Below are 23,869 nucleotides of genomic sequence, written 5' to 3'. Positions count from 1 at the left end.
GCTCCAATCCAGATCAGGCTTTGCCCTTCCCAACCATTTTCCAAGAAGGCTGCTGACCCACAAAGCTGCTGCTTGCTCCAATTTAAAAATCAAATCAGAGCAAATAGATTCAGGGTGGTTGACATTCAGCTGGAAACCGGTTTCCTCCCCATGTCACAGCCCCATCCAGATAGAAATCCCTTGCTTGTTTAGGAAAAGAGAAGTGGTTTAAAATCGTGCTTAAAGTCTCGTCTGCTTTGAGATACACATGAAGCAAGGTAGCAAATAATATAAATTAAATGTTACGGCTGTAAGGTATGCTGCTATCATACATCATATAGCCCACCCCAAATTTGAGGACATTCCCACACCAAATGTTTGTCCTTATAGTGCTGGTAGAGTCCACACTTTTTCTGGATCTTGCTGCCGGGAAGTTAACAGCTCTTTAAAGGAATGCCAAATACTGTACAACAACCAAAAGGTTTGTTGTTCCACACAAGCGTTCCACTTGGAACAGGAGGCTCGATCATTTGCTTGGAGATGGATTTACTTTCAGGTAGGCCCTCCATTTTTCCACTTAAGGCCAGAGACTAATTTGCAGTCTACCCATGAGTGGATCTTTTCACTTGGCTTGGCATCATCCGCTCAGCAGCTAGAGCCAGCCTTTGAGCAAGCGCCACGACCTAAGCTGAATTAAAAGGAGGAATAGATCATTCTGTCGCATCACCACCATCAGTATCAGAGCTCAAAGAAAGAGCTAACGAGATGAAAGGGATACAATCTCCCACAGCAGTAAATCCAGAAAGCAGAAAATTAGTGCTGTTTTTCACAAGCGGTCAATTTCACATATCTGTATGCGGATGGATGGATTCTATGCACGTTTGCTTGGATGTAATTCTCACTTCATTCAGCAGGCTTACTCCCAAGTAAGGATGCTCAGGGTCACAGTCTCAGAGCAAAACCTTTATTTGGGATTATGTTCCTTCCAGCTCATTGCAATTTACATTTGAGTAAACTAGCACAGCATTGGCTTCCCATCCTATTAAAGCCAGCAGGGCGAAGCCAAGTAAATAAAAAGTCCTGTCTGGTGCAGAGAGCTCTTTTTAGGAGCATTATAACATTTCTACCCATCTTCTCCATCTATTATCTAACAGGTGGTTATCTCCTATTATCTAACAAGAGACTGAATGTTACTGCCCGACATAGTAAGGATTTAACTGAAGGTAGTGGAAATCTGTTCCTATTTGCATCTTTGGTAACAATGTGCCGCTGCAGAAAGCTAGCATTTCATAGAACTAGACTATCAAGTTGCACAAAGGTGGGGCATGAGACTGGTTTCTACTTAAATGCATGTTCAGGCTCGTTGTACAGGAACACCAGATTTATTTACTGTAGGCATTCCTGTTTCAATTCCCAAGCTGGGGTTGGGGGGGAAAGGGACATTGATTAGAAGACTGCTCTTATAAATACCTCCATTGCTTCATTTGACCATTCGTAAACATTGTCCTTATTCTGATAAGACCTTGCATGGGAGAATACCGTTTAAATACACTATAAGGGGTGTTTTCATAAATCTATATGAGTTGGTATGACCCGGACTATAGTCTCACATGCTGAACACTGGATGGGAAGACTGGAAGCCCAGTTACGCAATCTCCACAGCTGCATATTGCTCCTGTATTATTTCCATGGGTGCGGCTGATCCAGTTTAGCAGGAAGCCAGCAAGGCAAGGAATGGGGATAGAGGGGTCATTCTATTTCTTTTTCATTTTAATGAGAAACTACAGTGGTACCTTGGTTCCTGAACAGCTTAGTTGCCGAGCAAGTTGGCTCCCAAACGCCTCAAACCCAGAAGTAAGTGTTCTGGTTTGCGAATCTTTTTCGGAAGCCAAACATCCGACGCAGCTTCCACTTGAGTGCAGAAAGCTCTGCAGCCAATCGGAAGCCGTGCCTTGGTTTTTGAACGGTTTTGGGAGTCAAACAGACTCCCAGAATGGATTAAGTTCCAGAACCAAGGTACCACTGTACTTCATTTGCTCAGTTGGTTACAGTGTGGTGCTGATAACGCCAAGTTGCAGGTTCGATCCCCATATGGGACAGCTACATATTTCTACATTGCTTGATGACCCCCAGGGTTCCTTCCTCTACAATTCTATGAATATATGTACTTCTTGAACCAACAGGCAAACGGAAACACAGCTGTCCTTCAAAATTCATCCCTTATCTGAATCTATAATGCAGTTTTCCAACCAAACAACGAGTACAAAAATACATCTATTAGCACTTGTACTGGTAAACCCAGAAAAATGCACATGTTAAGGGAAATGGCTTGCAAAAAATGTGTCTATTTTTCAAAACTGTATACAAAATGTCTTTATTAGGAGAAATTCGCACTGAAATGCTTGTGGGATTTTATATATATTGCAAACTGCTACAAGAACTGGATTTAAGACTGAAAAAAGTGAGAAACAGAAAGAACCAAAAACGACAGATTTGCCCATCCATAGCAAGGAGACAGCCATTATGAGCAATGGACTTGGGGAGCTTTGTAGGAGAGGCAGAAGCAGTATGGTGCAGGATATAGGGCCAGGGCACAAGGAGACTTGGATTCAAACCCCTGCCCAAAAGGTCACTTCTTTTTCAGCCTGGCCAACACCAGAGGTTCTTTGTAAGGATTGCCTGGGATAACACTCAGAACCTGAACTCCTTTGCAGATTACTGGGACACAACTATGATCATCAGTAAAAGCGTACTCCTAGTTTGCAACATGAACTGCTGTAATCCACAACAGCCTGCACTTTGATGCAATAGCTATGTGGCGTCCATTAATAGTGGCTGTTGCCAAATCAACTATTTCAGCCCACTCTGCAGCCTGGTGCCAACACTATGTGACCTACATTACTGGTGCAACACCAAAGTTATTACAGCCATCCTTGCACTGAAGCCTACATGCATAATTACTAGCAGAACAGGTTAGGTTTGCAAGATCCAGGAGATCCAGCAACTTAATAATAAATCGTTTAGATTAGGAAAGTCAAGCCCAGATCAACAGTTATAAAAGGCCAAGAGAGCCCTGACTGGCTCTCCAGATCACCTCATCCTGTTGACTGGACGAACTGCCTTCCAGCCATCTTCAGGGAGGTGGAGCAGCAAGGCCAGCAGGAAATCAGGCCAGCAGAAACCTGATTTATTGGCAGCTTCAGGGCCTAATAATGCATAATACTTATGGTACAGTTTACTCATAGGAAACTGCTTTAATTTTTTTTTTTTGTTAATAACTTTTCCCAGCCCTGCATCTGGAACTACTGCGAACTGGGCGGTTTATCATTTAACTAGGCAATAGTGCTTTCCATATCAACGTTGAGGGTCTTTTCTGCTTTGCAATGCACCAGTTACTTTGCTAATGTTTTGCATGGCACTTTACATAGGCTAATGCCATTATGATAAAAGCCTTTTGATTTGATTTGTTTTTGAATAGGAATTATGGATGCATCAACACCACAAACTTAAATCACTTGCAAATCACTTTTAGCCTACAAAGAATCTTGGGTGCTGTAGGTTTATTGAGTTTAGACCTATGTTTATAGGCTCTTAACAGTTTTACAGGACTACAGGGCCCAAGGTTTGTAATATGGTTGAATCTTCAGTGGGAGATCTGTTTAATTATCTGCTGGATGACCTCCGGGTGACTGTCTACCCTTTGTGCTGTTGGGAATGAATTCAGCAAATGTCTGGGATGCGTGTATTCTTTCCACATTAGCTCAAATGTGTGCTGGGTGAATCCTTTAGACTCAATAAAGGACACCCCATTCCATTGCTGCCTATCTTTAGCAGCATTTGTCATCGCGGACTAGCATGGCATTTGTTAACTGCACTGTAACTCGCAAGGCTAATCAGGAACATAATGGGGCAATATATTAGGCACCTCTGCAAAGCCAAGAATTGTGGTCAGATTGTTAGCAAAAAATAATCTTAACAGCACAATGGTCAAGGGTGAGAGTTGATATTAAATTGCTGATATCGTACTCCTGAACAACACTTTTATCGTGCAAAGAGCTCAGCAGTTTCCCCCTTACATTACTTCGCAGCTACCCTTCAGAGGAAGTCACTATTATTCCCATTTTACAGATAAGACCACGGGGTTGAATCCAAGCTAAGTTTGTTGAGCTTAGAACCCATCAAAATCAATAGGACAAGTTAACTATGACCTTACCTAAGTCCCATTGATATAAATGGGATTTAAGGCCAGCAAATGCAGCTTTGTCCTATGATACCTCACCCCTGTGTCCTACAGCCCAGCATCTGCTGCCTGAGGCAGCCACCTCACACCAAATGATAGGGATGGCCCTGTATAATCCTATTCACATGATCTGTTCTGTAAAGTTAAATTAAATCTGATCTGTACCGGGGCCCAATAAAGCATCGCAGAGTTGCAATCACTTGTCTCTCTGTGAATCAGTTGAGGATAATTATGTGCACTTTCAGATTATTATTTTCACCATTTATCATTAGAGGGTGCGTTATAACACAAGCTAGAATGTAGTATAACACTCTGCCCCACGTGGGTTTGGCAGTGTGGGGAGAGAACAGCAGAGGGAGAGATCATGATGGCAGGCAAGTTAAACAAGTGCAGGGATTGGGAGCCCAAGGCCTGCCAGATGTTCTCAGACTCCATCTCCCACCAACTCCAGCCAACATAGCCAACTGTCAGTGATGATGGGAGGCAGAGTCAACATCTGGAAGACCACAGGTTCCCCATCCCTGAGCAAGAAGAGATGGGCTTTGGAGCAAAACAGGTGGCACAACTATGCAGGCGTACAAAAGGGGGCAGGAGCGAAAAAAGGTTTAAAGACTTCTAAAGTGATCGAAAGTCGTAGAGTCTGAAAGGTTAAGGTCACAGGCAGGCGTTTATCAGGAGAAAGATAAGACCTTCATGCTGACATTTTGCAGAACAGTATGAACTCTCACATACAGAAATGGAAGGTCAATGAATAATTTTCCTTTGTGTTGTTTCCATAAATTTGCAAAGTATATTTATTTCCTTGCACAGTACAGATAAGGAAAGTGAGGGAAGCTGGGGGGGGGGGACGCTTTTTGGAGAGCCTCGTCTGCTACTGCCGTTTGGGTTCCCTCCAGCTCCCAGCTAGCACATCTCAGCTGTCGGTGGCTCATTGGTAAATAAATGCATTTATGCAACAGGTTGCAAAACTCTTCCTGCCATTCTCACGGCTGAGCAGCAAAGGCATGATACAACATTAAATCCTTTGGATATAGAAATCCTTTAGTGCACCGAAAGCAGAGTGAAAATAAACCCAAAGTGCCATCTCAGAGGTGCAGAATAACCCCATATTAGTTGTTCGCATACTGATGTCCTGATTCAACACTGAAGCCACAAGCTTTGCAGATCCTATCTGGTTGCAAGTTTACTTGAGTTCACAGAAGTGGTTGCCAGCTTGAATTTCTGCTGGTGCAGAAAGGAGATCAAAGTACATGTGTGTATGGGAGAGAGAGGAAGACACCTTATGCTGTTTGCCCAGCTAGCTCACTACTGTCCTCTGACTGGAAGCAACTTCCCAGGGTCTCAGCTAGAGGTCTTGCTCGTCACCTGCTAGGGACAGAAACATGTACTCAGCCACTGAGATATAGGCTGTGTACACACGTAACCTTTGAAACACACAGAAGGTGCATTTTCACAGTATGCTTTCATATAGTGCATAGCGGTTTGCAGTTATACACACCTTTGCAAGATAACATAATCTAAAACGTTACCCATTATCCCTGCTGTCCGCACACACAGGTGAGCATGTTTTCAGACTATTGTGTTCTCTGTTGCCCTCCCCTAAATTAGTGTTTCCACAGGCTGTGTGTGTGTTTTTCACAGTCTTCTGAAAAAGGGCCTGGAAACTAGTGTGCGGATTTATGGAGGATATATATCAGTATACAGAGGCAGCTAAGTTACTGTACTTGTTCCTAGTTTGCCTATTTGATTCATAGACAAATAGTTAAACATAGTGAGAGGTCCTGCAAGATCAGTAGATCTGCCCCAATAGAAGAGAACATAAGAAAGTGCCGTGTGTGTGTATAGCTCGTGAGAAGTATATTCTCAGCACAAAACGGATTATAACAATTCCAGCAGAATGCATTTTACATTGACATGGGGATGCTGCCGTGTGTACAGACTGGGGTTTGGTAGAAAATGCAGTTGCTGGTTTTTTTTTTGGGGGGGGGGTAACTAATAACCCAGAATGCAATGAAACCCATACCTCCTCCATTGAAAAATCCTCTTAACATGTGCCCTTCTTTCTCACCTTTCTTATATCATGCAAAACCGGTTTGAAATTCATATAGTGATATCAGTTTCATAATCTCTGACCTGGCAACATATCACAAATCATGAAGTGTGTGCTATGCAAGGATCACAATGTGGGGGAAACCATGAAGCCAACCAATGCTTCTACTACATAGCTCCATAATTATTTCAGACATCCTGATATATTGGTATATCATGACGTTCAGCTGGTGCTGTATTGCAATGTTTAAAACTGGATATCACCCAGCCCTAGTGCCAAGTCATAATAATAATAATAATAATAATAATAATAATAATAATAATAATAATTTATTTATACTCCACCCACCTGGCTGAGTTTCCCCAGCCACTCTGGGTGGCTCCCAATCGAGTGTTAAAAACAATATAGCACTAAATATTAAAAACTTCCCTAAACAGGGCTGCGTTCAGATGTCTTTTAAAGATAAGATAGCTGCTTATTTCCTTGACATCTGATGGGAGGGCATTCCACAGGGCGGGTGCCACTACCAAGAAGGCCCTCTGTCTGGTTCCCTGTAACCTCACTTCTTGCAATGAGGGAACTGCCAGAAGGCCCTCAGAGCTGGACCTCAGTGTCTGGGCTGAACGATGGGGGTGGAGACGCTCCTTCAGGTATACTGGACCGAGGCCATTTAAGGCTTTAAAGGTGAGCATCAACACTTTGAATTGTGCTCGCAAACGTACTGGGAGCCAATGGAGGTCTTTCAAGACCAGTGTTATATGGTCTTGGCGGCCACTCCCAGTCACTAGTCTAGCTGCCGCATTCTGGATTAATTGCAGTTTCCGAGTCACCTTCAAAGGTAGCCCCACATAGAGCGCATTGCAATAGTCCAAGCGGGAGATAACTAGAGCATGCACTACTCCGGCGAGACAGTCTGCAGCCAGGTAGGGTCTCAGCCTGCGTATCAGATGGAGCTGGTAGACAGCCGCCCTGGACACAGAATTGACCTGTGCCTCTATGGACAGCTGTGAGTCCAAAATGACTCCCAGGCTGTACACCTGCTCCTTCAGGGGCACAGTTACCCCATTCAGGACCAGGGAGTCCCCCACACCCACCTGCCCCCTGTCCCCCCAAAACAGTACTTCTGTCTTGTCAGGATCCATCCTCCAACCACCTCTAGGCACTCACACAGGACCTTCACCAGTTCTGATTTAGAAGAGATGTAGAGCTGGGTATTATCATGATGGGAGGGCGTTCCACAGGGAGGGTGCTACCACAGAGAAGGCCCTCTGCCTGGTTCCCTGTAACTTCACTTCTCGCAGTGAGGGACCCTCGCACTCAGAGGTGGACCTCACTGTCATCTTACCTCCCCACAAATGTTGTACAAAGACAAATGCTCGATAAACAGGTCATCTGGAAGCAACTCAGGCTCTATTCCTTTATTTATTGCATCCATATCCCCTCTTTTCTTCCATCATGGACCTCAAGGTAGCACATCCAGGTGGCCTTTCAGGCACTTAACAAATCCACACCTGCTTAGCTTCTACATTGCTTCAGCAAGGTGGCAGCCTCATGTCCCCTCAGGCCCTGACCCAGAGCACTATTTAAGACATCTCTCGATCCCAAAAGCAGTAGCCCTAGACGCTGGCACATTTAGAAACACCAGCATACTGGGAGATTAACTAGACCAGATTATATAACAGGACAGGGGAGAAGCTCGATTTAGGATCTTGACCTCAGTTATACGATACCCTTCCTTCAGAACAACTTCCTGGGTAATCTTTTAGACCTTGAGAGTGTTACCCTCAGTCACCTGACACTGTCACTTAGAGAACACTTGTAATCAATGGGAATAGGGCAGATATAGTACAGACAATGTAGACTTCAAAGGAGATACAGCTGCTTTATGAAATAAGCCCCAAGCGCCAAATGATGCGTAAGAGGAGCCACAAAATGATTAATGGATACAAATGGGAGAGGCTCTAGAAAATTAATTGTAGAATTAAGGCCAGAAGATGTTTTGTGATTAATGACTTCGGGTTTGTGAAGCATGTTGCACAGAGAAAACACTGTAGAAATTGCCGCAGCTGCCAGATTGCAGTTATTACCGGGGTTGAGAGTCATTTTGGCCTGCAATTCAAAGTGCCATTGCCTGCTAGTTTGGGGGCAATCACCACGAAAAGGACAACCCAAAATGGGGCAGACTGGGAGCCATGCCTGAGACTTCCATTCTTGCCCCTCTGTATTCATTTAAGGACAAATGGAAATTGAACCGAATAGGCCACATTTGTGGGGCTTTCATGGGGTCCCTACTTTCAGATGGAATTCAGCTAGCACCCTCAGCTTGTGGAATTACAGTTGATTTTGTTTGTTGCTCTTATTCAACAAACCTTTGCCCTCCCAAAACTGGACTTTTGCAATAAGGAAAGTGACAGAAAAATTCACTGGAAAATGTGGGTAAGAAAGACCCTGGAGAGTATGCCACAACTGCAGCTAGAATTTTGTTAGCTAAGAATTGGAGATCACAAGAAGTCCCAACAGTGGAGGAATGGCAAATGAAGATGATGGACTTTTCGGAGCTAGCCGACCTGACTGGAAGAGTCTGCGACCAGAAGGAGGAGGAGTACCAGGAGGAATGGATGAAATTCAAAGACTATTTAGTTAAATATGTTAAGATAACTTAATTGGAAAAACTTGCAAATACCAGATAGGCTTAGGATTTAAATATGTGATGTTAGAGAATAATATGTTTAAAGCCAAATTGAAAACAAAGAAAGATGTTAAGTGATTAAGTTAATTTTATGAGAAAATTTGTTTTGGAAAACTGTTACAATGATATACACTTAAATTCAGCCAGGGGGATTTGAGTAACAATGTTACTAAGATTGGATCAAGTACAGTTAAGATGTATGTTTGTTTGTTTGTTTTTGGAAAACCAATAAAAAAATTTGAGGGGGGGGGAGAAAGACCCTGGAAAGCCACTGCCAGTCATTGTAGAGAACAATGAGCAAGATGGACCAATGGTCAGCCTGGATATCAGCCTGGATAGCTCAGTTGGTTAGAGCATGGTTAATGCTAAGGAGATAATGCTAAGGTTGCAGGTTCAATCCCCATATGGTGGGTTGCGTGGGGGTTGGGCTAGAAGATCCTTGGGGTCCCTTCCAACTCTACAATTCCATGATTCTATGATTTGATTCTATGACTCCGTATAAGGCAGCTTCCTATTTTTTTTTATGTCTAACCTCCCTGTATACCAATCAGAATGAATGCTCAATAAATTGCTGACACTGTCTAACCTCCCTGGTAAATGAATCAGGACAAACGCTTGATGAACAGGTCATCTGGAAGCAGCGTTGGTTCAATTTCCCATTCATCCCAAAACGAATGCACGCTCCATGGGCTCACAAGCCTAGAAGCCAACACAGACTGGTGTTTTCTCACACAGCCTGTTACAGGAGGAGACGGCAGTGAGAACCATCACTCAGAAAGACAAAAATTGGAGGGTGCTATTTCATCATCATACACAGCAATTGCTACAATCCCCCTTTGAAAATATCACCCCCACCTTCAAGCCTTTCTCTCTCACACACAAACCACTTCCTCACTTCCCCTAACAAATTGGCATTCTGCAGGTGCTACCTGTAGAAGTGTTACCACGGTGTTGATGAGCTGTTGAAGGAGGGTGGGGACTCTGCTATCAATTTCCCCACAACAGTTCTGTTCCATTGGGCAAGGAGGAGGAAGGTGGCTCCTGGATTGACTCAGGTTTATCAACTTGGTCAGTGGTTTGTTTGGCTGGAACTTTGGAGGTATGAATTTGGGAAAAGATGATGATCATTATCAATTAATCACTGTCCTTGACTGTACCATAAGGCATTTTAATACATAAAAGAATCTGGGCTGTGAATTATACACTATACCCTTTAAGCACATTCAAAGCATATTCTTTCCCTCAAGGAATTCTGGGAATTGTAGTTTACCCCTCCTAGAGTTACAATTCACAGCAACCCTTAACAAACTACAATGCCCAGAATTCTTTGATGAGGAGAATGTGCTTTGAAGGCATGGTTTGTACACAGCAAGGAATTAAGAAACACGCAGAATTAAATGCTGCCGATGTGGTAATTACAGAGTGCATACTTTGCTTGCAGAAAATCCATGGTCTCTCCAGTAGCACACTAGGCAAGACCTCTGACTGGGATCTTGGAGAGTTGTCATCAGCCAAGGATAGATGGAACAATAGTATGTCTCAGTATAAGGTGGCATAAAATGTTCATACATCAAGATAACTTTAAGATGCTTCTAGAACCATTAATGTGTGTGGTTGAAGTGATTGTTGTCTTTAAGATCTGTGCCATTTTATCCTGCATGTGACCTTCTCTGTCAGATTAAGACAAATATACCTTTGTAACCTCAAAATCCCCTCTCTACGACCGGCGAAAGCAGAACCAAATGTACAGAGAAAGTTGAGCTATGTTTCATTTGACCAAAGCATGCACATCACAGAAACCAGCCATTTTTGGTATACAACTTGTATACCAGACTGGCGTAAAATTGTTTGATTTTATTCTGTTGTGCTTTTTTTGCTTTTGCCCTGTGTGAGGAAAGTAAGGCAGGCGGGCTTTTTTTAATAAATAGGCCACTGTTCCCAATGTAGTGCACACAACTGAATTAGCTGTCACAACTCTGGCTGATTAAAATCAGCTCTCATATATCCAGATCCTTGTAAGTATTGACTTTTCCATTGATTTGTGTCTGCGCTAAGAATAAAGCTCTGGTACCAATCTGTAGAAGTGCTCAATCTCCTCTGTTGGGATCTGTTTATACATTCAGCAGGATCAAGTGAGAAAACAGATTTTCTTGGACTCCTCCACTTCAGGCAGTTGGGAAGTTGCAAGTTTGAATGCTCGTGTCAAGATGCTGGACTAGATAGGATTTTGGCCTGAATTTGATATAAAAGTATAGCATGTACTCAGACTGTATGTTTCAGTGGTCTCTGCTTTACTTGACAGGGACTGGCAGTACAGTGGTACCTTGGGTTACAGACGCTTCAGGTTACACACACTTCAGGTTATAGACTCCCCTAACCCAGAAACAGTACCTCGGGTTAAGAACTTTGCTTCAGGATGAGAACAGAAATCATGCAGTGGCGGCACAGCGGCAGCAGGAGGTCCCATTCGCTAAAGTGGTGCTTCAGGTTAAGAACAATTTCAGGTTAAGAACGGATCTCCAGAATGAATTAAGTTCTTAACCCGAGGTACCACTGCATGTAGAAAGGAATAAGCTTGCAAGGTAAAAAGCTGGTACATTCGATCCATGGGACAATCTGTACAGTGGTTGCAGAGCCAAGGACTGAAATCTCATTAAGTGTGACTTCTAAACAGGTGGACATGAACAGTTGTATGTCTTATCACTAAGAAGGAAGGCGACTGCTCAGCCTTGGATACAAGCTCATTGAGTCCCAGGCTTCAATTTAGCAGGACCCTGAGATGATACAGCAAAAGGGCACACTTGAAGTATGCTTGTCATGAGATGCGGAGCTGGCCGCTGAGAAAAATTTACGTGACTCAAGTTTCACTCCATTTGTTTTTGCGGAATCCGCTGGTGCTTTTGTGTGTTTCAGTGACAGCAAACGACATCGAGCTTTTGCACTCTGAAAGGCAACTGTGGCTTAGGTGCATAGCACAGGGCGTGACGACCATAATAGCGTGGAACACTGTGCATTATGAAGCCACATTTCTCAAATTAGCCGGAGGGAAGTCTAAGCATAGGGACAGACAAGGATGGCTATTACATGTAGCTGAATTTATACATGGCTCTACAATGAAGATCATGGCCACTGGGCCCATCACCTTCTGGCAAATAGAAGGGGAAGAAATGGAGGCAGTGAGAGATTTTACTTTCTTGGGCTCCATGATCACTGCAGATGGTGACAGCAGTCATGAAATTAAAAGACGCCTCCTTCTTGGGAGAAAAGCAATGACAAACCTAGACAGCATCTTAAAAAGCAGAGACATCACCTTGCCAACAAAGGTCCGTATAGTTAAAGCTGTGGTTTTCCCAGTAGTGATGTATGGAAGTGAGAGCTGGACCATAAAGAAGGCTGATCGTCGAAGAATTGATGCTTTTGAATTATGGTGCTGGAGGAGACTCTTGACAGTCCCATGGACTGCAAGAAGATCAAACCTTTCCATCCTGAAGGAAATCAGCCCTGAGTGCTCACTGGAAGGACAGGCTCCAATACTTTGGCCACCTCATGAGAAGAGAAGACTCCCTGGAAAAGACCCTGAAGTTGGGAAAGATTGAGGGCACAAGGAGAAGGGGACGACAGAGGACGAGATAGTTGGACAGTGTTCTCGAAGCTACCAGCATGAGTTTGACCAAACTGCGGGAGGCAATGGAAGGCAGGAATGCCTGGTGTGCTCTGGTCCATGGGGTCACGAAGAGTCGGACACAACTAAACGACTAAACAACAACAACATACAAGGGATACCCACTATGTCTGCTCAGTCCTGCTGTCTAGACTCTATACTAAATTATAGGGTCACAGCCCAAGGGCCTGACTGAGCGAGCTGCTCTAATGTCCCCAGTGGTGCTTTGCAGACAAAGCTAAGTTTCTAGACCGCTATTGGGTTAGCTGCTGTGATGTCACAGAGGAGCCTAGACCTAGGAAGTGAAATACGAGGATAAACTGAGAGGGAATGTCTTGGCATTGGAATTTCAAGTCCACCGGCTAATTTTAGTGCCAATAAACCCCTTCACCTTTGCCTGTATGATGTAGGCTTCCAGATGACACCTCAGTGGTGCAAATCAACTGAAGGGAGTATACGGTGCCCAGAATGCGACCTCATAATGCACCATGCCAGACAAATTCCAGTAATGTATATAGGAGTGACTGAGGTTCCTCAAATGCTCTCAGAGAGGCCAGGGCAGGCTATGAAGCTTTCAAAGTGGGTATCGCCTCTCTGTTTCACAGCTTCTCATTCCCTCCCCTCCCCAACTAATCCCAGAAGTGCTTACATTGGATGCCCCAGGATTGCCCCCCTTGTGAACCTGGCTAGGTTGCTTGAATCCTGGGGGTGGGGAGATAGGGGGACCAGTAATGAAATCCACACGTTCTTCCCCGATTCCTCCTTACTTTTTATCAAATCACCCACCCACCCCCTGAACCCCCCTTAAAGTAGCTAAGGGACAGAAGCTTACAAAGAACGGCATACAAACCCTGTCTCTCCCGTCATGAAAGGAATCAGAAGGAATATTGTTCGCTGTGAACTGTTTCCGAAATCTTTTCTTGACAGAACATACATGAGTTGAGTGGGAAGAAGACTCATGGCAGCGTGAGACACCCACTGCAGGTAGCTTATTTTGGATGTCATGGATTATCGACAAATGACTTTTTATTGTTATTTTAATTTTATTTCCAGAGTTGGGGGAGAGAGTTGCTTGTGGGGTTTTCTGCCTCAAATTCCAAAATACCTTTATCAACTTTCGGTACTATGCATCTTGATTCGGTGTGTTCTTGTGCCATTTACTCATCCGTAGCCCTCGGGGAGAAAATGTCTTGCAGAGGCCCTAACCATAACCAAATTTACATATAAATATGTGTGTGTGTGTGTGTGTCATTTGCCCACATTCTTCTCTCCCTACCTTGTCTGCCCCTCCATCCCTGTGTTGTTTCTGCACTATGTCACATCCACAGCATACATTTAAAGGACATTTATATCACTTTAACAGTCAGGGCTTCTGCCCAAAGAATCATGGGAACTGTAGTTTACCCCCTCACAGAGCTATAATTCCCAGCACGCTTAACAGACTACATTCCCCAGGATTCTTTGAGGGAAGCCATGTGCTTTAAATGTAATGCTGTGGCTGTGACCTTAGAGACTATAAGCTCCATGGCAGCTGGGCTCTATCTGTTTAACTCCATGTTGCCATGCCAACTGAGGCCCAGCATGAGCACCAAGCACCCAAGGGGCAACTGTCGAAGCTCAGAAGGACCGCAGGGACCACTGGCATTGACACTTGTTTTCGGTTCCCTACCTCAGGCAGCTGGGAGTTGCCATTTTAATTTCTGCATTGCTTTGTGGACATTGTGGAAATGAAAATGGTGGCTCCTGAATCAAAGTGTCACTGCCACCACTGCCTATAGGAGGCCCACTGATATGTGAGGCAGCCCATCAGTAGTAACAGTAGCTGTCGTGGTCATAGTAAATATGTAGTTCATCAGAGCCAAATATTGAGTTTACCTTGGTGTGGTTTTATTTAGTTTACCTAGGGTTGCCATATTTCAAAAAGTGAAAATCCGGACACAAAAGTTGTTGAGAGCTCTCTTTTTTGGCAAAATCTACACTTCCGACATGGGTTGCCATACATCCAGATTTTCCCAGACACTGTTTCTGACGGCCGAATCCAAGCTATGTCCAGGAAATTCCAGGTGTGTGGCAGCCCTAGTTTACTGCCCTTTATCTGTAGATCTCAGGGAAGTTCACAACATAACTAGGAGTCACCACAAACAGTCCAAATGAGACCTCTCCTCTCTTCCGATGCACCCTTTATCAAAACAGAGACATTTACTGACAAGTGCCCAAGTCGTGGAACAGCTTTGGGGCCCAAATGCAAGGGAAACCCCAACAAAAGACTTAACTGGGACAAATTCAGCAAAAACTCTACAAAATCTCTAAGAAAGGAAAAGAGCAGCTGAAATCCCTTCCTCAGCCACCCATAGGGAGGGAGAACTTCAGGCTACAGAGATAGCACCTGTTAACTAACGCACCATGCTCAATACATTGACACTCATAAATGCCATGCGCATCTCCTCCAAGTACAATTAGGTGTGGGAAATTAAGCTTCCCACTCACCCCCAGCCGCCCCAGAACAAACAGAGCCTAGTTTAAACATTTCAGTTTTGATGCTAGAGGAATTATCTTTGGAAATAGTCCGTCAGACAGACAGACAGATAGACACCAGTTCCTTCTCCACCCCAAGTGCATTGAGCAGTGCAGCTGCCCCTTCTAGGCTGTATCCCCGCAACCAAAATATAAAATAAAATAAATGTAGCAGTGCTCTTGGTAATAAGTAACAGTGAAATGTTCTGATTGGTGATCTAGTGTAAGCTTGGGGGAATGTATCCCAGTGGGAGACCTTGTCAAGTCTGTACGTCTCTGATACCCTTCATTAGTGACCTCGAAGGAGAGTCAGCCTCATGCCAATGGAATTCACGGTGACACTGAGACTCTGTGACAGCGTGCATATGGAAATCCAGAGGGGAAAGAGGCCAGTTGGGTTCATAAGGCAGTGTTTTTCCAGGGTAGACCACCCCTTGAAAGAATGGAGGCAAGCCTTCAGGCCAAGACGTCAGGAAAAGCAGGGGGTGGTGCAGAAGTGGCCTTGTTGGGGAAAATAATAATTTCATAAACCTGCATTTTGATCATTCTGTTTTCTTTTGAGTCTATGGCCTAGCTGAACTGAAAGGGCCTGTACCTGCCGTTTTACAGCACAGAACTAGCTGCTTTTAGGTACTGTGCATAGTGAATGTCTATTCCAGAATGCTGAAAAGAATAATCTGTTAGACTCTGTGAGGTTGCCATTGTATGCATGAAAAGAGAATCAGCTAGGCAAGGCAATTGTGATTCATCTTGAATTGTTTTGTAGACTGATGACATAGGACATTAGAAGGCATTTAATGAGCATTTGAGGGTTAACAGCAATAGATTTTGCTAAGTGTTAAATCAATCAATCGATCAATCAATCTCCTTTATTGGCATAGTAAGAGTACGTCGTATACATGGATTGGAACACAGATAACAAAACATAGTAGGAGGTAAGACTGTCCAGACGTCGGGAGATACAAAGGTGATTCTTACGATCTATGGAGGACGTAATTTCATGGTGTCACTCAAAAATATTGCCACATTCTCCACAATGTCATCCTTACCATTATTCAACAGGTAGGTCACCCTGGAAGAATCAGTGCGATAGATCCCCTCCTCCTTCAATAAAGGTGGCCCAAATACTTAAAATATATATTTGCATTAAATGGGCAGTGAAATAAAACGTGGTGGATTCGACCTGTTTTGTGCCATCTTAAATCAAGGATGGGAAATCTGTGGCCCTCCAGATGTTGCTAGATGACAACATTCATCCTTCTTGACCACTGATCGTGCTGCCGGGAATTGAGAGTCCAACAGCATCTGGAGGGCACCATCTTCCCCACCCCATATTAAATCAAACTTTACATTTTTACATTTCATCCAAGCAAAGTCATCATAACAAGGAGAGGTCTTCTGCCTAGCTTTGGTGGAGAAACCCTTTTGCTTAAATCTCTCTGTGTGTGTGTCGTCATCCCCCACACTCCCTAGAGCAAGAGTTCAGAGGGTCAGGCCACTTCTGTGTGCAGGAAGGCATTGCTGAGATTTTCAAAGCAGAAGCCAATGATCAGTGATCATTTTCTCTTGTTTTCATGCAGCTGTCTCTCAGGAATGCAATCTTTTACAGTGGAATTTGGCATCCCTGAGATCCAGAAGAGAGGAAACCAGCAAGTATTTCTGCCAGATGGGCTGGAATGCACAGGGGGTGGGGGAGAAACTAGGTCTGTTTAAACAGAAATATAGGTCTGTATCACTTAAACATGGAACTGGATTCTTAAATCATTATTGCAAGATTAAACGGTCAATGCAAAAGCAAACCGAAGACCAGCCCAGACATGATGGGGTCATCATTCAAATCACCCCTATAAAGTGTGGTATCTTAGAATAAAAACACAAAGAGGAGGTGCTGAACCCTCTCCCTTTGGATCATAGCAGTTGGTTGCTCCAGCAAATTTACTTTATTCCTGGCACTAGTAGTAGAAGTGACCTGAAAACATAATAAAACAGCCTACCCAGGGCTTGTAAAGACATTAGTCTTTTGAGGCCTGGGAACAGCTTGTCTGAGGCCTGGGGTAGGAGTCTTGTTAGAATAAAGTTAAAAACACAAACAAAAAAGCAGCTGGCCCCTGGCGGGGGCCCCTGATCAGCTTAGCCCTTTGAGGCCTAAGGCAAGTGTAACTCACTGCCTCCCCTTCTCATGGACCAATTTGCAAATACTTGTGTACATTCCCACAGTGGACTTCCGGTTCCCAGAACTCCGGGAGGTAAGGGAGTGCAAACCGAGTGGTGTGGACACCAACACAGTACAAATACATCCCATCAAGGACCGCCCAATAGTGCAGATGGGAAACCATTGAGATAACAGTTCAATTCTCATGCATGGGCAAAGGCAAGCTCAGGAAAACGACCCATGTGCATGACCCATGTGCATATTAACTCTCTGATGTGTACACAGTCTAAACGTAGATGATGTTGTTGTGTTTCTCCATTAGTTGCGCACTGAGAACAAAAATGTCAAGTAAGAAATGTGCGTTCCACATTGTGCTTCACAATTCAAATCAAAAAGTGGCCCGTGCTGAGACAAGGCCTACTGCAGAGACTGGGGAGTTCAGCTGTTTGTCAGGGACCAAAAATGTCAATACTTCCAGTTTAAGGGAGCCCGAAGGTTCCTAAAATCCTACAGCTGAGGTGCATTTTGCAAGGGAAAGCAAAAATGCAGGTACAGTGGTACCTCGGGTTAAGTACTTAATTCGTTCCGGAGGTCCATTCTTAACCTGAAACTGTTCTTAACCTGAAGCACCACTTTAGCTAATGGGGCCTCCTGCTGCCGCTGCACCACTGGAGCACGATTTCTGTTCTCATCCTGAAGCAAAGTTCTTAACCTGAAGCACTATTTCTGGGTTAGCGGAGTCTGTAACCTGAAGCGTATGTAGCCCAAGGTACCACTGTACATAGTTATGGAGGTGCATGTGTCTTGGCCTATGATTTTGTTGCTGATAGTATTTAAATTGTTATTTTTAAGTACCTAAACACTGCTTTTTATATTAAATTAAATGGAAGGCAATCCCTTCCCATAGGCGTACAATCTATATGAATGCAGATTCATCACTGGGCGTCAGCGATCTACAACCTGCACTGCAGAGTTAGTAATTCTAGTCTGCACACTTGAATCTCAGAGATTTCTCTCTCCCTCTATAAAGTCCAAAGGTCACTGGTAAGAGAAGAAGAAAAGTTCTGATCAAAGTCTTATACAAAAGCTTGTTATCTGCTGGCCAGTAAGCTGGGACTGATTATGTCATGAACAACAACACAAGGACCAAGGACTGGGAACACAGGGCAGCCTTAAGACTTGAGGGTGTGATACGAAGAGCAAAGTCAGGTGCTGGACTTTCCTTCACTGAAAGTTGTTAAACAGAGATTGTATCTCAATCTGTCCTAGGGTTCCCTGGAATGAGGGTGACTGTTAAAACCACTCTGAAAATTGTATCTCTGTGAGGGGAGCTACAGACCTAGCAACAACTCAGCACCCTTAACAAAGTATAGCTCCCATAATTCTTCAAGGGAAGCCATGACTGCCGAGAGTGGTATCGTAGTGCTTTATAGGAAGAATAGCAGGGTTCCAGGTGTGCAGCCCAGCAGGTTGGGGAAAAGGCATGGAAAAGGAGATGAGCCAAGGGGCTAAATGAGAGAAGAAGATTCCTGGCATGCAGCCTCTCAATGCATCAAGGAATATAAAGAGAGGCTTATCAATCTCTGGACTGCCACCAGAAAACAACTCAGCCCAGACTTGGTACTTCAAGGGCAGCGATTTGCAAAAAGCTTTTGACGGTGATTGGGGAAGGGGGGATTTGCTAAAAACATAGAAGCTGGGCCCCATAAAAAAAGAAGTTGGCAACCCTAGTTGTGAATGACACAGGGACATTCAGCAGGCCTCACACTTGCAGGCTGTGAAACTCCCTATAAAAGTAGGCAGGGCCTGTTCTTGTTGTAGCTCTGCAGCCAGCAGAAACTGGAAAGACTAAAGCATCGTCTTCCCCTCAAAGTCTCTTTCCCCTGTGGCCAAAAAGCAACAACAAAAAACAGACACCGGGGAATGGATGGATTGCATCACATGGCCATTCAAAAAGCAGCACTGCTATTAAGTAAAGTTGCTTCCAGCAACCTAACCAGGCAACGGGAATTGCATTACACAATCATTTCATAACAGGGCATGCTTACGAGTTCTCCGTGTGCACCACTGTCTTTCATTAGAAAATCTAAACTGGTATTTGTCCCCCTCGTGCAAACTGGGTTTCGAAAAATTACCTTTGCTTGGGCAACGGTACTTGCCGCAGTTATTGTAGGAGCAGCAAGCAAGCAGAATGCAGGAAAGAAAATAAACATTGGGCTTAGACAGGAGGAGGAAACAGAAAAGTAATTAAACATTTGCATTACTAGGCCTCTGCAAATGCTGCTACAGGGACATGCCCCAAGCACTGTGTATAAGACAGGCAAATATCCAAATGATTCTCTGCCCAAGTAGGCAAATAAACTGAGAGAGAAGATAGAAAACTCTCCAAATTGTTTGCAGTCAGACAGAAAAAGCAAATTTTTAGATCCTGGGGTTTGCACATTAATTTCCTATATACTCTCCCTTTCCTTTCCAGCAGATCACGAGGTAAACCAAAGCACTGCAGATTTTTTCTTACATTTATTCTGCTTTTGCCTTGCTCAGCTGTATCCTTGAACTCCGCTAATGCCTATTGAACGCAACTGGGCTTTTGACACAAAGGTTAAGGCTGCAGATAGTCTCCCAAGAACAAACCATTTCTACGCACGTATTCTCCCTGACTTCCACTGTACTTTCTCCCAAGTAAGTGCATGCAGGATTGTAGCTTAATTTGCTTCTGAAACCGTAAACACAGAGTGTGACTTACCTCCTGCCTATCAAATGGTAAGAGGAACCTATGAATGTCTTGTAACTCATTTACTTAGCAGCCTGTCAGGACTCAAGCCTACTTACTGTGGGATCACTCTGAACCTGTGGGACCTTAGTGGTATCAGGCAGGTTTCCGCCTGCACACCAGAGATGGGGATCATGTGGCCCTCCAGATGTTGCTGAATGACTTCCCCATCACCCCAACATCTGGAGAGCCACTAATCCCTGTGGTACACCCTTTTTGGTCAAAAGAGTGAATTGCAGGATAAACCTGCAAATAATTATCTTGAACAGTATTTGGAGAGAGTAGGAAAAAACTAAAAGTAGATACTCTTTTTCCTGAACAAGCTAGCGATAAGGCCAGTTCCCTATTAAAGCTTTCGCTTGAATCTTGTATAGCAGAAAAGACAAGACAGCTGGCTTGCAGCTGATTTCTGCTGCAGAGAGAGTTCCTTTTCTTCATGCTTTGGCAGGAGTAGGCTCTGACTCAGTCGTCCACCATGAGCGGTGATGTCATTGCTCATAAGGAACACCTGTTCCACGTGTGCTGCACTCAAGACACAGGCCCAGCATTTATAAGAAGGGCAGGCGCTCTGATCTGTCTTTCACACATGTAATCTAGGCAGAGGACCCTGCTGCGCATGGAACACGATAAAATTGTGCAAAGGAGGATGGGTAAAGGAACAGAATGATTTGGTGTTCTGAATCCAGCACAAGTCCCTCTGGAGAGGCAGCCTTTACTCCCAGGTGGCCAATTCACTCCTGACCTTAAGGCATTATCTTATTTTTTTGACTGCAAATGTGTGCCAGTGTAGTGTAGTGGTTAAGAGCGGTAGACTCGTAATCTGGGGAACCAGGTTCGCGTCTCCGCTCCTCCACATGCAGTTGCTGGGTGACCTTGGGCTAGTCATACTTCTCTGAAGTCTCTCAGCCCCACTCACCTCACAGAGTGTTTGTTGTGGGGGAGGAAGGGAAAGGAGAATGTTAGCCGCTTTGAGACTCCTTCGGGTAGTGATAAAGCGGGATATCAAATCCAAACTCTTCTCTTCTTCTATACACATTTTGATTTGTGATGCTACTATGCATTCTCTCTTATCCACAAATTCCAGTTTGTCTAGCAATTTATAATTTTTACACCACCGAGCCAGCTGTGGCTGTAATATATTGGATGTTGCAGCCACTTGCCGTCATTTTGGAAGCAGATCAGTTTCCCCAAGGAAGCAGCAACGAGGCAAAAATGCAGCTTCTGCTAGAGATTAAAGCAGCTTAATTCACACAGAGAAACAAAACTAGGTTTTTAGGTTATCATCCTCAATGACAAAGAGGGAGTCACTAGGACTCCTCGGATCATTGTTAGCAGAGACTGTCACAATGGAAGTAAAAATGCTTTTTTCCTCTGCAAAAATGACTGGGAGAGCGCAAGATTTGTCAGTACAATTCTGATGCAATGCATGGGCTAGTTTTGGAATGTAAGATGGTGTACGAAGGACAGTCTCACATCTCTTGCTCCACACACTCTTGCCCCAGACACCCCCCTCCCCACAATGCAGCCCTCAAACTGAAAATGGTCCCTCCCTGCTTTAAGGGGATGTAGTATGCTTGCATGTGCTGTTTATGCAGAGACACATTGTGCCCTTCTGCAAGAGCCCTGCATGGGCCATGCCAAGCGTCAGGGCTCAGAAACTGCTGGTTTGGTCACATCATTGCAACAGTGTCTCTTCTGGCATAGCAAGGCAACTGTTCACCTGGAGACGAGTGAGTAAAGAAAGGAAATTGGGAGTAGAACGGGGATGGGAAAGAAGCATGATCAGAGGTTCAAGGACATATTCCAGCCAGGCAAAAACACTTGGGGTGTAGACTGGAAGACTGTCAAGGGGGCAGGTGGAAAGGTCTGGAGGGCCACATTCATTCTCTGAGATTACCCAGCTGCAGGGTAAAGCCAAACCTGCTGCAGATGAATGCAGCCATTTAAAAAAGGAGTGGCTCCTTTCTAAAAGGCCCCATCCTGGGTTTCTTTCATTGGGCATAATAGACGTGCTTAGATATTTGGCTGAATACATGAAAGCTGAAAGCAGGGGTGCACAAGAGAGCCCTGTCCTCAGTGTCACTGCATGCATTGCACCACCCGCCCCCAACCCTGGACCGTCCCTGTGTTCGCTTGAACATAAAACCCTACATGCATTTAGGAATCCCAATAAAGCAAGAGTCCCCTCATTAAGTGCTCAAGTGAACACAAAGAGGCCTTCCCCATGCAGTGAATAGATTGGAGGTGGCTGGGGTGACTCACATCAGGACAGCTATGTTTGCCCCACCCCCATGTGCCCCCTGAAGCTGCCTACTGCAGTTGCTGTAATGAATGTTGAGAACTGGCTTTTATAGGTAGTCCTGGGAAACATGAAACAAGAACCGTATTCCATCTTTGGTGGACATGTTCAACAACCCAGGGGTTTGGGCAGGCAGAGTTTGGGTTCATTTAAATGTTACAGCCCAGATTGTAATACTGTTGGCCTTCTATCTGTTCCAGGGGGGCAGAAAGGGGAAATTATTCATAAGGAACTTGGGCAGAGATAGCAGGCAACTAGAAGGCTGCAGACTTTACAATTAAGGACTGGATCACCAGGGTTTGGCAACTAGCCTTGGATTTAAAAAAAAAAACTTACCTGGCATTGCAGTGCTAAGTGAAAATTGACTAAGGGCCAATTTGTGGCTAAGTGGCTGCCCGTCATCATATACACAGGCAAACAGGATCTCTAAAATTGTTTCTACCACACAATGACTTTTGGGACTGGTTTATGCCTGCAAGCTAGATAAAGGCAGACTGACTTTCTGGAATGATTGACCTCAATTCTGGGAGGAAGAGGAGAATCGACCCAGTACTTCAAAGTTCATTTTAATTGCTGGGGGTTATGTGCATAACAGTGTCAACATATTTTTAAATAAGAACCATGGCCATTTAATGCAAACAATCATGTGCGCACCTGCCAGCTGCACACTACAAGAAGGCTGTGCCAGTTTCCTCTGCAGATTGCTGCTGCTGCACCAGTGGCACCTGCATTCTGGTGCGACAAAATACCCTTGTACGTAGACAAATTCATGGGGGCAAAGTCTATTGGTAGCATTTTGACCTGAGCTCAGAAATAAGACCCAGTGGATATATTTTAGTACCGGTGAGGTATTGTTCTCAGAGCCCGATGCAAGTTGACCCTCAAGGAATTGTCTTCTGAGCTAACTGCTGTTTCTGAGTATTCTTCAGGGGTAGCTCCTTGCTTGCATTGCAGTAGCCTAACATGAATGTTACCAGGGCAACTGCAGCTACATCCACAAAAAAAGTCGGATCACCAGCCTCGGCTGGTAAAGGTGCTCTATGCCTCTGTAGTCAGCTGGGCTCCTGGTGACAAAGCTGGATCCAAGAGCACCACCAAACTGAGAAGAGGTTCTAAAGCCCTTCAGATATGGGGGGCTCCCGCTCCCATCATCCTTGAACATTGACCATGTTGGCAGGGGCTTATTGTTTGCAGCATCTGGAAGGTGCCACGCTGGCTACTCTTGCTTTTGAGGGAATGCAATCGCCACTTCTCATTACAGAAATAAGGAATCTATAAATTCTTGTTTAGTAGCTACTGCTTAGAGAAGCCAAGTGTGAAATAGTTTTATTCTTGTGAATAAGGTTTTCTTACTTTTTGCAGTCCTTTACTCCTAAATGAAAGCTAGTTTTAAGAAACGAGGTGCAGAATCCTGCTTTTTGTTACCAGGCCTGCCACTACAATTCAACATAAACCTTGGAAAAGGAGGCTATTGTTCTGCCCCAAAGGAAACCTTGTCAAGGCTTGTATCAC

At 44.4% G+C, this 23,869-nt stretch overlaps 1 long non-coding RNA gene across 1 annotated transcript in view; it reads left to right on the top strand.

Annotated features, from left to right (window-relative positions):
* LOC310758814 overlaps positions 1 to 16,874 on the top strand; it is a 30,248-nt gene extending 13,374 nt beyond the window's left edge. Inside the window, exons 2-4 of the long non-coding RNA XR_014545950.1 lie at positions 13,547 to 13,603; positions 16,015 to 16,195; positions 16,714 to 16,874. This is a non-coding gene — a long non-coding RNA (uncharacterized lncRNA). The remainder of the gene's footprint in view (positions 1 to 13,546; positions 13,604 to 16,014; positions 16,196 to 16,713) is intronic.
* Positions 16,875 to 23,869: the final 6,995 nt, after the last annotated feature.

The sequence above is a fragment of the Podarcis filfolensis genome (assembly GCF_964270895.1).
Source record: "Podarcis filfolensis genome assembly, chromosome: 3".
Taxonomy (NCBI): domain Eukaryota; kingdom Metazoa; phylum Chordata; class Lepidosauria; order Squamata; family Lacertidae; genus Podarcis; species Podarcis filfolensis.
Note: the sequence above shows the minus strand (reverse complement) of the source record. Positions and strands in the feature narration are given on the sequence as shown.